Source organism: Ailuropoda melanoleuca, chromosome 6 (genome assembly GCF_002007445.2).
Source record: "Ailuropoda melanoleuca isolate Jingjing chromosome 6, ASM200744v2, whole genome shotgun sequence".
Taxonomy (NCBI): Eukaryota; Metazoa; Chordata; class Mammalia; order Carnivora; family Ursidae; genus Ailuropoda; species Ailuropoda melanoleuca.
The window spans coordinates 7,941,831-7,956,469 of NC_048223.1; the positions used below are offsets into that span (position 1 = coordinate 7,941,831).

The 14,639-nt window shown below is 45.7% G+C and overlaps 1 protein-coding gene across 6 annotated transcripts in view; it reads right to left on the reverse strand.

Moving 5' to 3' along the window:
• The window catches only part of PXYLP1 (2-phosphoxylose phosphatase 1), a 69,815-nt gene that overhangs the window by 46,229 nt on the left and 8,947 nt on the right, over positions 1-14,639 (reverse strand). For 3 of the 6 annotated variants that reach the window (XM_011232404.3, XM_019806006.2, XM_034661903.1), the window contains exon 2: positions 2,158-2,280. The exons of 1 other annotated variant lie outside the window; for it this stretch is intronic. The gene's annotated coding sequence lies outside the window, so the exon portion shown is untranslated. Of the gene's footprint in view, positions 1-2,157; positions 2,281-8,477; positions 8,499-10,799; positions 10,946-14,639 lie in introns of those variants that run through there. 2 more of the 6 variants (XM_034661902.1, XM_019806009.2) reach the window with 2 other exon arrangements.

A 14,639-nucleotide genomic window follows, 5' to 3' on the forward strand; every position in this document is an offset into this window, starting at 1 on the left:
ATGAAATAGAAGACATCCAAATCAGAATGCAAGAAGTAACACTGTCTCTCTTTGCCTCTATTTGCAGGGATGGAGACAGAGATATATAGATTAAGATATAGATATAGATATGACACATCCTAACCACCAAAAAGCTGTCAGAGTTAATAAATGAATTCAGTAAAGTTGCAGGATACAAAATCAATGTATGTAAATCAGTTGCATTTCTATACACTAACAACAAATCCTCAGAAAGAGAAACTAAGAAAACAATCCCACTTACAATTGCACCAGAAAGAATAAAATATCCAAAATATATAAAGAACTCATACAACTCGACAGCAAAAAACAAATCAAAACAAAACAAACAAACAGAAAACCCCAATTTGATTAAAAAAACCTGCAGAGGAACCGCATAAACATTTTCCAAAGAAGATGTGGAAATGACCAACAAGTATATAAAGAATGCTCAATGTTACTGATCTACAGAGAAATACAGAATACAATTCAAAACCACAATGAGATATCACTTCACATCTATTAGAATGGCTATTATCAAAACAATGGCTATATTACAAGAGACAGTAAGTGTTGGTGAGAACATGGAGAAAAAGAACCCTTGTGCACTGCTGGTGGGAATGCAAACTGGTGCAGTCACTGTGGAAAACTATATGGAGGTCCCTCAAAAAATTAAAAACTGAACTACCATATGATCTGGCAACCCCACTTCTGGGTATACATCTGAAGGAAACAAAATATCTTGAAAAGATACCCTATGCTCATGGCAGCATTATTTGTAATAGCTAAGACATGGAAACAAATTAAGTGTCCATTGGCAAATAAATGGTTAAAGAACGTGTGTAATATAGATAATGGCATATTATTCAGTCATTAAAAAAGAAGGAAATCCTATCATTTGCAACAACATGGATGGTACGCTAAATGAAATAAGTCAGATAGGGAAAAACAAATAATGTATGATCTCACTTATATGTCGCATCTAAAAAAGCTAAACTCACAGAAACAGAGAAGAGTTTGGTGGCTGTCAGAGGCAGGGGTGGGGGTTAGGGAAAATGGGTGAAGGTGGTCAGGTCAAAAGGTAGGAACTTCTGGTTATAAGATAAATAAGACCTGGGGGTGTAATGGATAGCATGGTGACTATAGTTAACAATATTCTATTGCATATTTGAAAGTTGCTGAAAGAGTAAATCTTAAGGGGCTTCTGGGTGGGTCAGTAGGTTAACTGTCTGCCTTCAGCTCAGGTCATGATCCCAGGGTCCTGGGATCAAGCTGGACATCGGGCTCCCTGTTCAGTGGAGAGCCTGCTTCTCCCTCTGCCTCTGCTGCTCCCCCTGCTGTGCTCTCTCTCTCTCTCTCTCTCTCTCTCTCTGGGTCAAACACATAAATAAAATCTTAAAAAAAAAAAAAAGTAAATCTTGAAAGTTTTCAATACAAGAAAAAAAACCACAAGTGTGTGAGGAGATGGATGTTAACCAAACTTGTGGTGATCATTTCACAATATATACATACATCAAATCTTTATGTTGTATACCTTAACACAATGCTACATGTCAATTATATCTCCATAAAACTGGAAAGGAAAGAAAATAGGATATCACTTGATGTTGAGTAAATAGAAATGCACCGTGTAATAAAATAATCCAAAGGGAAAAAAGCACACTTGGGAAACAACATATTATGGAAGGGAGAACTTCCACTCAAATCTCTGTGTGGAGCAGAGGTCCCACCTCTCTCTTTCATCAACCCCCATCCTTGATACCACTGTCTTGGAACCAAACTGGACTGCTTTTATATAGGAAAAATAATCCACTATGTTAAGCCACTGAAATTTAAGAATTTGTTATAGTTGCTTAACAAAAATCCTAATACTTGTCTGTATACATAGGCTTTTGATAAAGATTAAACAAAATAATATATATAAAACACCTAAGTCATAATAGCTCAAAAATGGTTAATTTCTTTCCATTTTTGGGCTGCTACCACTTGAAAACACACCAATAAAATCAATTTTTTTGCTTTGGAGCAAGAGTTTTCTAGGAATATTCAAATGCACAGATTGGGGCCAGCTCTATAAACTTATTATCAAGCAAAATTTTCAAGAGAATTCTGGTCATTTACATCTTTAAATCACTCTGTCATCTGCAACACGGTACTCACCTTGAAACCTAACTTGAAGCTGAGAGAGGTAGAGACCTTGAAACAAAGATGTCACTTGGTGGATGGCAGGCCCTTCCAAGTCTTCCAGAGGGGGCCATGCTTACCTGTAAATCAGGAGGGGTTCTAAAAAAAAAAAAGAAAGAAAGAAAGAAAAGGGAGTCAATGGTACTTAATGAGAAACGTGGGAGCAGAAGCTGTTCACACAAGTGCTTCTGAGAATGCCAAGCATCAGGGTGGCCATGACCTTTGTGTACACATCAGATTCACAAACTTCAGCCAAATCAACGAACACTTATTCTGTATTATCATCATAAAATTGAGTTTCTGAGTATGTCTACGAAACAGAGCAAGGAGCTATCCTGTAATATTGAGGCTTATGTTAATAGTCATCTTCCAAGGTTTCCTGGTTATTAATTGGGCACTATTCATTGTGAACTGTTGCTCTGTTAGCTGGGTGTTACAGGACACCATGATGGTGGCAACGTTTGCAGCAGACCGTGTTCAGCTAACAGTGTTGTGAGCCCTGTGGGCTATGGAAGATTGGCTCTGCCCACCAACTTTGTGATAACCAACCACAGACTGAACAGCCACTGACATTATTATAATGTGCTTAATCAGGCTGGAGATCGATGCTTCCTCTTCTGAAATTAGGAACACACCTGAAAATCTTCTTCTGTAAGAAAAGAAATCATTCAAACAGATAAATTTAAAAACATGATGCAAAATCTTGTTCTTTGCAGAGGTCTGTCGTCTTCTGTTAACTGAGATATAAATTTACATATAACATTAGTTTCAGATGCACGACATAATGACTCGATATTTGTACATATTGCAAAATGATCACTAAAACAAGTCTAGTTAACATTCCTCACCATGGTTAACATTCACCACCACACACAGTTATCATTTCTTTCTTATATGAGAACTTTTAAGATCCACTCTTAGCAACTTGCGAACATGCAATACAGTATTACTACCCATAGTCACCATGCTGTACATTACATCTCCATGACTTAATTATCTTACAACCAGAAGTTTGTACCTTTTGACCCCCTCATCACCCATTTTGCCTAACTGCCCCTGGCAACCATTAATCTGATCTCTGCATCTATGACCTCATTTTTCTTTTTTTTAAGATTCCACGTATAAGTGAGATCATAGGACTATCTTCTATAATCTCCCTGGCAGGTGTCATCAAAACTTTGGGCCTTTAGCAGTTTCCTATAATGCTCTTAGGATGATGACCAAACCCTTCCCGTGGCTTACAAGGCCCCAGTGTCAGTCCAGGCTCACCTCAGCCCCACACTATAGCCCTCCAGTCATCCTAGCCATCTCTTAACCCCACGAAAGGGTCTTGTTTTTTGAGGATTTGGTGTCTGTGTCCATGTATGTCCTCTGATGACCCGATTAGGAGGTAGGTCAGCTGGGCAGATGCCTGGAGTGCCAGTCCACAGGGCATCAACCCCCCTCCCTGCAAGAAAGAGCCAGAGATGAAGAAAACTATGCCTTTCTAGAGCTATTTGGGGCAGGGGAAGAAAGTGGGACCCCCAAGAGGCATGCTGGAGCCAGGACACAGGCCATAAGACTGTCTCCTTTGGAGGACTCTGGTGAGCTGAGGCAGGCAGGTCCAAGGATGAGGGCCACCTGGGTGACTACGCTGGCTAAGTGTCTGACTCTTGGTCTTGGCTCAGGTCATGATCTCAGGGTTGTGAGATGGAGCCCAGTGTCAGGTTCCCCATTCAGCATGGAGTCTGCTTGAAGATTCTCTCCCTCTGCCCCTCCCCCCACTCGTGTGTGTACTCTCTCAAATAAATAAATAAATCTTAAAAAAAAAAAAAAAAGCCAAGGATGAAAAGCTAGAGAGGGCAGAGCATGAGAGTGTAGTGGTTCTAGAGCAAATCTACAAATTTTCTGTCACATTTCCCAACAAAAGGGGGTTCTAGGTCCCCTGAGCAGGCCTCAGGACTACCTTAATAGAATGGGGCAGAAATAATGCTGTGTGACCTCTGAGACCAGGTCAGAAGAGTCCATGAGAGTTTACCTGGCTTGGTCTCTCTTGGGTCACTTGCTTTGGAGCCCTGAAGCTATCATACTGGAGATACCACACGAGAGGCCACCCAGAGACAGGGATGCCCACGCAGCCCCAACTGTTTGAGGCTTCCCGGCCCAGCCTTCAGACATGTGAGGGAACATTTGCATGATTCCAGATCGGCCCATGCCTGAAGAATTGTGTGAGACCTGAGTGAGAGCCACGAGCTGGCCTCCAGACTGTGAGGATAACAGTGAAATGATGGTGGTTTTAAGTCACCAAGTTTGCGGATGATTTGTTACACAGCAGTAGTGATGAGGCGAGAGACTGTCAGTCTTGCTCCTTACTCTTCTGTCCTCGGTACCAAGAACAGTACTTGGCCCAGGCCAGGTGATCAATCAAGGTTTGTTGGATGACTGAATGAACAGACAGATAAATGCATGAATGAACAGGGGAGAGGCTCACCACAGCCACCAGCAATCCATCCTTTCTGCCTTCCCCCAGCCGGCACCCTGTCAGCTCTCCTCTGTCCCAATGATGTGGGAAACAAAGGCAGAAGAAAAATTATTAAATTTCCTTACTACCTACAGCCCACTGACAAGTCCTTGAAACAGGCAGAGTGACATTCCTCTAGGGACTCAACTGCCTTGATGTTGACACTTTGCTAAGGGCAACAGGCAATCCTATCCTACCCCCACCCCCACCCCCACCCCCGGATCCTGTAAGTCTACTTTAACATATAAAAATTCCTTTGGAAACTTCATCTCTACCCCCCAAGATACATGTTGGCAATCACCCTCCAAGCATAAGGTCTGCCTCCTCAAGGTCCTAGAAACTTTGCTTCCTAAATTCCTTAGAGACTCACGCTATCCCTAACCCCCTCCCAACTTGAAAGTATATAATGGGCCACTCCTCATGACCCCAGTGAAGCTCTTTCTGCCCACGGGTCCTGCCCCGGTGCTTTAATAAAATCACCTTTTCGCACCAAAGATGTCTCAAGAATTCTTTCTTGGCCATTGGCTTTGAACCCTAACGTACTTTCCTACATCACCTCCACCTTTCCCACCTAGCTAACTCATGACTGGCCCCTGAATCCCAGCTCCAGATCATTTTCTCAGGGAGCTGTCCTTAAACTCCCCTGTCTAGATCAGCATCCTGTCTGACCCTCTGAAGTCACCCTGTCTTTCTCCCTCATGACACTTCTCAGGACTCTCATGACATAATCGAATAACCACACTGAAATGCTGGCTGTCTCCTGTGATTGACTATAAGCCACCAGACAGCAGCCATGGGGTCAGGCCACAAGTGTGTCTCTAGTGCTGGACAAAGCCTGGCACAGAGCTGGCTGACTCTGTGGCAGAACATTTCTGGAGACTGGTAACAGACAGCTCAGCTGTTCTTACTCACAAAGGCTCGGACACCAAATGTGTGGTGTTTTCCTCACGCCAACCAATTTTCCAACTCTGGACACCAGTTGGGTGTCCTACAATTCAACTCAATTCTGATACTGACTACCCCAGTTAGTGTCAGACTCCACGGGCGGAAGGGCTCAGTTCCAAATACTGCCCCACTTCAGGGGCGCCTGGGTGGCTCTGTCGGTTAAGCGTCTGCCTTCAGCTCAGGGCATGATCCCAGGGTCCTGGGACTGAGCCTGGCATCCGGCTCCCTGCTCAGTGGGAAGCCTGCTTCTCCCTCTTCCACTCCCCTGCTTGTGTTCCCTCTCTCTCTGCCAAATAAATAAATAAAAACCTTTAAAAAAAAAAAAAAGACTGCCCCCACTTCCCCACTTCAGTTGCCAGTTACAAGCCCTGGATCCTCAAATTACCCATTTCGTCAGACCTGGCTACGAAGTCAGAGGGGGGTCTCCTAACCCTTTCCCCTTTCAGGTTTGATAATGTGCTCTAACAGCTCACAAAACTGGAAAACACTTTACTTGCTACTACTGTAGATTTATCATAAAGGATACAACTTGGGAACAGCCAAATGGAAGTCGTGCACAGGGGCAGGGGCACAGGGTTTCCATACTCTCTCCAGGCATGCTGCCTTCCTGGCACCCTGATAACTCTCTGAACCCCTGCTGTTTAGACTGTTTGTTGTTGTTGTCGTTTTTGAGGTTTCCAGACATAGTGACAACTGATTAAATCTTTGGCCTTCTGTGACTGATCTCAACCTCTGGCCTCTCTCCCCTCCCTGGAGGTCAGAGGGTGGGGCTGGAAGTCCAACACTCCAATAGTGCTTTGGCCTTTCAGGCCACCCACCCCCCGCAGTTATTAGCATATAAAAGACATTCTTAGCACCCTGGAGATCCCCAGGGTTTTAGGAGCAGTGTGCCAGAAACTGGGGCGAAATCGAGTATTTATTTTTTATGATACCACCCTGATTTTAGACGGTGCTCATTTTTACTGTTCTCATTAATATTGTGCTAGAATTGGCCTCTAACTGCTAGCCTACCCTCTACCAGACTGTCCAAACCCACTCACACCCTGGCCATTCTCACCACACAGACCCCAGGGAACCCAGCAGTGGAGTGTCTTCTTCAGGTTTACCTGGCAGTCGGGGGAAGAGCTGGAATCTGGAGCCAACTCTTCAGACTCGCCAGTGCCGCATGATGGCCATCACACCACCCCGCCTCCTGGACGTTTTCCCGCCGTGACAAGCTCTGGGGGAATCATAATCCCTCCATCCAAACAACAACAAACAAACCTGCGCACTTTCCACAATGGGACACAGGGAACATCATGAACTTACAGTCTTCCCTTCTAGTCTCCATAGAACAAGAGCTCACACTGTATTTACTTTAGGCGTCTCCCTGCCAAATACCAAAGGGATGAGCCCCTGGGCAAACATCTGATCCAGATTTTAATTTGATTCTTTTACCAGACAGACCCCTGCAGAAGGTGTTCATTCTGCTTTCCTTTCTTTTCTATTACTTGTCATTCCCCAGGTCATTGGAGATTAAGGACATAAATAAACAACGATAAAGAATATTCCAGGTGGGCGCACCTGGGTGGCTCAGTTAAGTGTCTGCCTTCGGCTCAGGTTATGATCCTAGGGTCCTGGGATGGAGCCCGGGGAAGTCTGCTTCTCCCTCTGCCCCTCACCCCACTAGTGCTCTCTAATAAATGAGTAAAATCTTAAAAAAAAAAAAAAAAAAAAAAGAATATTCCAGGTGATCTGCAATAGTTCAGTAAGATAGGACTCCTGAAACTGAGCTTTTGAAGACAACGCAATGACTCAGAAAAGAAAATGTGAACATTTTAATGTGACTTAATGTGAAAAACTAAAAAAAGATACACAGCCATGCATTGCACGACTCTAAATTTTTATTTAAATATGGGTATATATATATGCTTAGAAAAGCTGGATGGAAAGAAATACAAATTTATAAATGACACGGCACGTCTCACCCTTTAGATTGGCCCCCCAAAAAAAAAAAAATTAAAAGATCGTTCATCTTTAGTGGATGTTAGTCCCAGTGGGGACAAACTCTTTCACACACTCTTGGTAAGAGGGTTAACTGGAACAGTATTTGTTAAGAATTGGTAGTCTAATTAAAACAGTAAACACACATACCCTTTGCCCCTAGAATTTGTATTCTGGGTATCTATTCTCAAAAAATGCTCATTCACGTGTACAAAGCAGCAACAGGAATAAATATAAATGTCTGAAAACCGAAATGTTCACCCATAGGGCAATGGTTGGAAAATTATAGTCTGTTCATACAATGGAACATGATTCTGCCTTAAAAAAGGAAGAGGGGGACACCTGGCTAGGTCAGTCAGTAGAGCATGTGACTTTTGATCTCAGGGTTGTAAGTTTGAGCCCCACGTTGGGTATAGAGATTGCTTAAAAATAAAATCTTTTTTTTTTTTTAAAGATTTTATTTATTTATTTGACAGAGATAGAGACAGCCAGCGAGAGACGGAACACAAGCAGGGGGGAGTGGGAGAGGAAGAAGCAGGCTCATAGCAGAAGCCTGATGTGGGGCTCGATCCCATAATGCCGGGATCACGCCCTGTGCCGAAGGCAGACGCTTAACCGCTGTGCCACCCAGGCGCCCCCAAAAATAAAATCTTAAAAAAGAAAAAAGAAAGGAAGAAAGAAAGAGATAGGCTTAGGTGTGGATGGAGACAAACCTCCAGATTCTACAAGTTACAAAAATGAATGAGAGAGAGTGCGAGTGGCAGCACATAGACACAGTGCATATCTACTGCGAAGGTATCTCGCGTAGGGAAGACATGTGCACATCTCAACATATCCAAGGAAATTTGAAGAAAACGTGTAAACTTACAGAATAAGGTCTGGAAGGAGACAGCCTCTGTAGAGAGCAAACTGGAGTCTCTCATGTCAGTGGGAGCCTGGGTCAAGCAAGGACGCAAGCAGTTAAGGTACCACAGCCAGGAGCTATGCTGGGACCAACGTGAGCTGACCCCGGAGAGCTGATAAGGACCGGAACCAGAGGAGGTCTGCGGGGACCAAAACTGATGAAATCCCTTTAAAAAGGGAAGGATTTTGGCAGCAAACTATCAGACTCTTCAGACCTCACCCCTCTATGTCTGACCACTTGAAAAAGGCAACGGCAGCGGAAGGCTCTGCCTGATGGATCTCTGAATTGAACCAAGATCCTTCACTGCTTGAACAGCAGAAGCAGCAAGTGCCGAGAGCTGACTCGGACCAGACCCGAGGCCTTTTGAGGCCTTATCTCAATGCGGCCCCAGGCTGACTTCAAGTTTGGTTCCTTAACTTCCCGCATTGCATCATTTCGTTAGCTTGTTTGTTGTGTGGTTTGTCTTCTGTCTTGCTCTGTGTGCTGTGTAAGACGTCAGGTTTAATCCCATGGTGAATGGCTATTGAGTATGGAATCCTGAACCTGCTTTTTAATTGTGATTTAACTTTGCTTCATGATTGCATAAAGCTGACATTGTGGAAAGACACAACTCGTGTGTGCACCTTTATAGCGTGCTCATGGCAGCCTCCAAATTAATAGTGGTCATCTCTATTGTGAACTTTGCAAAATTTACTCATATATTTCATGCTTTGTTTTTACAATGTACTATGTACAAATAATAAAAAAGGATTACTAATGACAGCAGAAAATGTGATGTTAAGTCAAAAAAGCAATCTATGACACAGCATGTGCAGTTTGAGCTCAATTATGTCATAAGGAAGATATATTACAAAACTGGACTGCATGGTCTGAAACAGGACTGGGAATGGGACTTACTGTTAGATTCCTTTTTTGAACCTATTGCTATTTTTTTAAGTCATTAAAAGAGACAATTTTTAAAGGAACATCGGAAAGAGAAAATAGACCCTTAATGTTATGAGTGGTTATGACTGAGATTACAAATAATCTTACTTTTCTTTGAAACAAATTGCAAGGGTGAAAGACGGGTCTACAACTCTTTAAGTCGGTGGTGAGATCCTGGCAGACTTCTCTCATTTATAGTTTTCTGTATTTTCCAAACTTTCTTAAACAAACATTTATTATTTTCAAAATTAGAAAAAAAAAGAAAGCTGTAGAATTTATTTAAATTATTTTTTAAACAATGCAGCTGATGGGGCAACTGGGTGCCTCAGTAGGTTAAGTGTCTGCCTTCAGCTCAGGTCATGATCCCGGAGTCCTGGGATCTGGGTCCCTGTGGTTGGGCTCCCTGCTCAGTGGGGAACCTGCTTCTCCCTCTTCCTCTGCCCCTTCCCCACTTTGTGCTCTCCATCTCGCATGGCGTGCTCTCTTTCTCTCACAAATAAATAAAATCTTTAAAAACAAAACGAAACAAAAATAACCCAACAATGCAGTGAAGAAAGAAGTCACAAGACTTCTTGGGTACATGATAAGTTATAAAGAGACGAGTGGTTTTGAAAGAGCACCTCCTTTCAAAACTAATGCAACATGAAACCTGATGTGTAAGAAAGATAAAATCAGAGTTTATTGGGAGAGGCAGGGTGCCCCACTCAGCAGAAGTCCCATCACAGACACAGAAACCAGGACTCCGGGAACACCATTAGGAAATGCACTGCATAGACAGGCACAGACAGGCATAGACAGGCGGAGGCTGCAGGGGTTAGGGGAGGGGCCAGCATGCTAGATGGTCAGCGGGGGGGCTTCAAGGAAGAGGCAGAAACTGTTAAGAGCTACAAGGGCAGGGAGGATATCAGTGGGCACGCCTGATGTGAGCTGGCATTTCAGAGAGGATAAACCATGTATACAGAGGTGCACAGGCAGAGGCCAAGTACACCCCACCTTCCGCTGTTGACTGATGACAGGTTTTACAACACAGTCACTCATCAGTGAACAGGGTGGAGAGTGACTGGGGCCAGACTAGGTTCCTGCAGGAGGAAGGAGCCACGGAAGGTTCCTGAACACATGCACGACAGGATGAAGGCGTCAACACAGAAACATCACTCTCTTGAGCTGCTGACGGATACACTCCTGCATATTCACCCCACCCTCGAGTTTACAGCAAGGCCCCGGCAGCCAAGAAGGCAGACAACCTTGTGGGCCTTGACATGGGGGGGGGGGGCTTGTGGCTCATCGCTATACAAATGCTAGCTTTTGCCAAGCTTCTGCTGCATTTGGTGAGAATGTCAGCCAGACAGGCTGCGGGCCTACCTCCAGCGCTATCCTGGAAGTCAGCCACATTTCAAGGGCAAGCTCATGGTGCTTCATGGCACTCAGATCCAGGCCTTTTCTTCCGCCACTTCCCAGCAGCGGCACTGCAGGTGGGTTACTTAGTGTCTCTGAGCCAGTTTCCTCACCTGTAAATGGTGATTTCGATTATTCATTCAACAAATATGTCCTGAGCATCTGCTAGATGCCAAGCACAGTTCTTGAAGCTGGGGATCGGTAGTGACCAAATCAGGCCAAAATTCTTCCCTCATGGAGCTTATATTCTTGGGGCATGTGAAATCACCCACTTCATGCGGTTGTGGAAGGGATCAGGTACTCTCTGGAAAGCATTCAGCATATTAAGGCTTCTGTACCTAATTCCAAAGTGTGTATGGGTTTTTGCCCCACATCACCCAGCAGTTCTCTGACAACAGCTGGGTGTCTCACAATTCAACTCAATCCCACCCCCCACCTGGAGATAGCATCAGATTGCACAGGTTAAGGGCTCAGTCCCACACAACTGCCCCACCCAACCACCACCACTTCAGAGGCCAGTAGCAAATCCAGCTTGTCTCCTGTGCTTCTGACCAACTGGCAGACTGGAGGTTCCAACGACCCCCTCTTGGGTTCAATTAATTTGTGAGGTGGCCCACAGAACTCAGAGAAACATTTTACTTACTAGATCAGCGGTTTATTATAAAAGGATAGAATGCAAGAATAGCCAGATGGAAGAAGTGCGCAGGACAAGACACGCATGTGGGAAAGGTCACCTAGCTTTCATGTCCTCTCGTGGGGTGCCAGTCTCCAGCATCACCACGGGTTTGCCCTGGAAACCCTTCCAATCCATCCTTCTGTGTTTTCATGGAGGCTTCATTACATAGGCATGACTGATTAAATCGTTGGCCATTGACAACAGATTCGACCTCCAACCCCTCTCCCCTCCCTGGAGGTCTGCTGATGGGACTGAGAGTTCCAACCTTCTAAAGGCCTGACTGGTTCTCCTGGCAACCAGCCCGCATCCTCAGGTTACCTGGGGGCTCTGAAAAACATCGCCTCATTTACATAACAAAAGACATCCATTGGCCCCTTCACAGGAAATTCAAAAGGTTGTAGGGGGTCTGTGTCAAGAAACAGGGAGGAACAAATCTCTATTTCTTATAAATCACATCACAGGTTGTAAGTATCCTCCTTTTCCCATTTTGTTATTATGCACATTTCCTACAGCCCTTAGCACCAAGAAGGCACCCAGTAAACACCAGGGGACTGGTCTGAGTTTCCTTCTATGGATTGAAATTTCCTTACCTGGAAACAAAGTGCCATCCATTCAGCCCTGGGCTTAGACTTAGCATGAAGGTTCCTCTCTGCACCCCACCCCCAGCACTGTCAATTCCACCTTAACAAACAGGGCTGGGGACCGAGACAGAAGGAAACCACCCTAGGGCCATTCATCACCCTGAAGGCAGCTGACAGCTCTGCTAAACCCTGGCACAGCCCTCATTCCCTCGGGGAGCTGAGCAAACCTGCGGGCAGTTGAGAGCAGGTCCCTTCCTGGGAAATGTGTTTACATCTTCCTCGCCTGGACAGAAACCCCTCATGGAATGCGTGGCAGCACCGGGCCCACAGAGAGGACCCGGCCTCTCCCCAGCAGGCCAGCCCAGGGCAAGGCCAAACCTCACTTGGTGGATTTTAAGGTGCTCATGGGGTGGGCAATAGGCACAGCCAGGCCAGGTTCTGAGCCAAGTGGCCAGAAGAACTGGTATGAGTTGAAAGGGAAAAAAAAAAAAAAATTGTAAACCAACTTTCGAACCTCATCCTTGGGGCTCCAAGAAAGTGCTTCATCAAAAACCGAGTTGGCACCTACCTTGATATGTAATGACAATTTCAACTTTCCTCACCGACTACATGCTAGTGATTTGGTGCCAGCCTCTATTTTTACAGCCTGAGTAATGCCTGGGCAAAGGCCCAGACAAGAATCGGAAACAGAGGGACAGGGCAGGAGAGGTGATGGCACCAGTAATGCGCCCATATCCTATTCAGCTTCCAACAGCAAACCCTGCAGGGCAGAGGCTGGGAGGCAGCCAAGCCCCCCTCAGATTCCTGCCCACCCTTCCTGATAGCCTCATTGCCTCTTAACGGCCCAGATCCCCGAGCTCCCTTGGGGCGAGGACCTTATGGCCCAGATCCCGAGCTCCCTTGGGGCGAGGACCTTATCTGCCTTGTTCACAGCTGTGTTAAACAAGTGAATGACCACACTACCCTACCCCAAGTCTGGACCTACTCACCGTTCCCCCTGAAGCCCCATGTGCCCCTTCTCATAACTCAGTGTTCTGTGCCCATTTCACTCTCTTGGCCCAAGTGCCTTCTTGACCTGGTCAACTCCTGCTCATCCTTTTTTGTTTTTGTTTTTGTTTTTAAGATTTTATTTATTTATCTGTCAGAGAGAGAGAGAGAGAAAGTGAGAGCCTGTGCACAAGCAGGGGGCGCGGCAGGCTCTTGAACAAGGAGCCCAATCCAGGACTCAATCCCAGGACACTGGGATCATGACCTGAGCCGAAGGTAGATGCTTAACCAACGGAGCCACCCAGGTGTCCCATCTCCTGCTCATCCTTAAATTCAGCTCAAAAGCCAGCTCCTCCTGGAAGCTCTCCCTGACTCCCAACATGAGGTGAGCCCCCCCCCCAATAGTGGGCAACGTGGGCAACCACAGTCTTCCCATAATACTCATCAACACACAGGTTCTCGTCAGCCTCCTTGCCTATCCACCCCCAGGGCTAGGTGGACCCAAGCAGGGTAACCGCAGGTGCTCAGCAGGTGTGTGTGGGAAGAAAGGAAGGGAGGGAGGATAAAAGGGTATAAAGAAAGATGCTGTGGATGGAGAGGCAGCTGTTGCAGAAATCTACAACAAATGGAAAATGAACACTAAAACCCATTAGATCAACGGATCATTCATTAATGTTGACTGAGAAAAAATAGCAGGAAGTGGTTGGGAAAAATATTTCTCCAATCATTGGAGTGGGAAGCAGAGGTCACTCTTCCCTGCATCCTCTCCTCCCTTCCGGATGCGGGCTGGGGTGGGGGCTGAAGAGGAAGAAAAACTTTGGAAGGCTTGGTGAGCGGGGGCACGTGACAGGCTCACAGGCCAGCGGCTCTCACAGGCTCAGAGCTCCTCTGGCCTAGGGGTGCTGAGGGCCCTTTCTTCTGGGGGTAATCTTCAACTGCTGAGGGGGATCAATTATGACTCATTCCCATAAAGCTGCTAAGAACATGCCCTGGTCAAGAAAGAGGGATAATGGGGGCGCCTGGGTGGCACAGCGGTTAAGCGTCTGCCTTCGGCTCAGGGCGTGATCCTGGAGTCCTGGGATCGAGTCCCACATCAGGCTCCTCTGCTGTGAGCCTGCTTCTTCCTCTCCCACTCCCCCTGCTTGTGTTCCCTCTCTCGCTGGCTGTCTCTATCTCTGTCGAATAAATAAATAAAATCTTTAAAAAAAAAAAAAAAAAAAAGAGGGATAATGAGGACCTGCTATTGTCCTGCTGGCCCAGTTCCCAAAGGTAGGAACAGAAGCACGGATTTAAGACAGATGATCCGGAAATAAAAGACTATTTTTGGCTGGAGGCTTCTTAGTACAGTATCTCCTTGTAAGACAGACACCCCCACTTGTCCCACAATAGTCATTCCTTCTTCCTTGCTAAGAGAATTATGATTTTGGCGGGGCGGGGGGGGAGTGGGGGAGACAGTGTGGCAGAGATTGCCAGCTGATCATGAAACCCAAATCCTCTTCCTCCTAGGCACTGGACCACGTTCCCCAGCCTCTCTTGCAGGAGGTGTGGCCACATGTCTGAGCC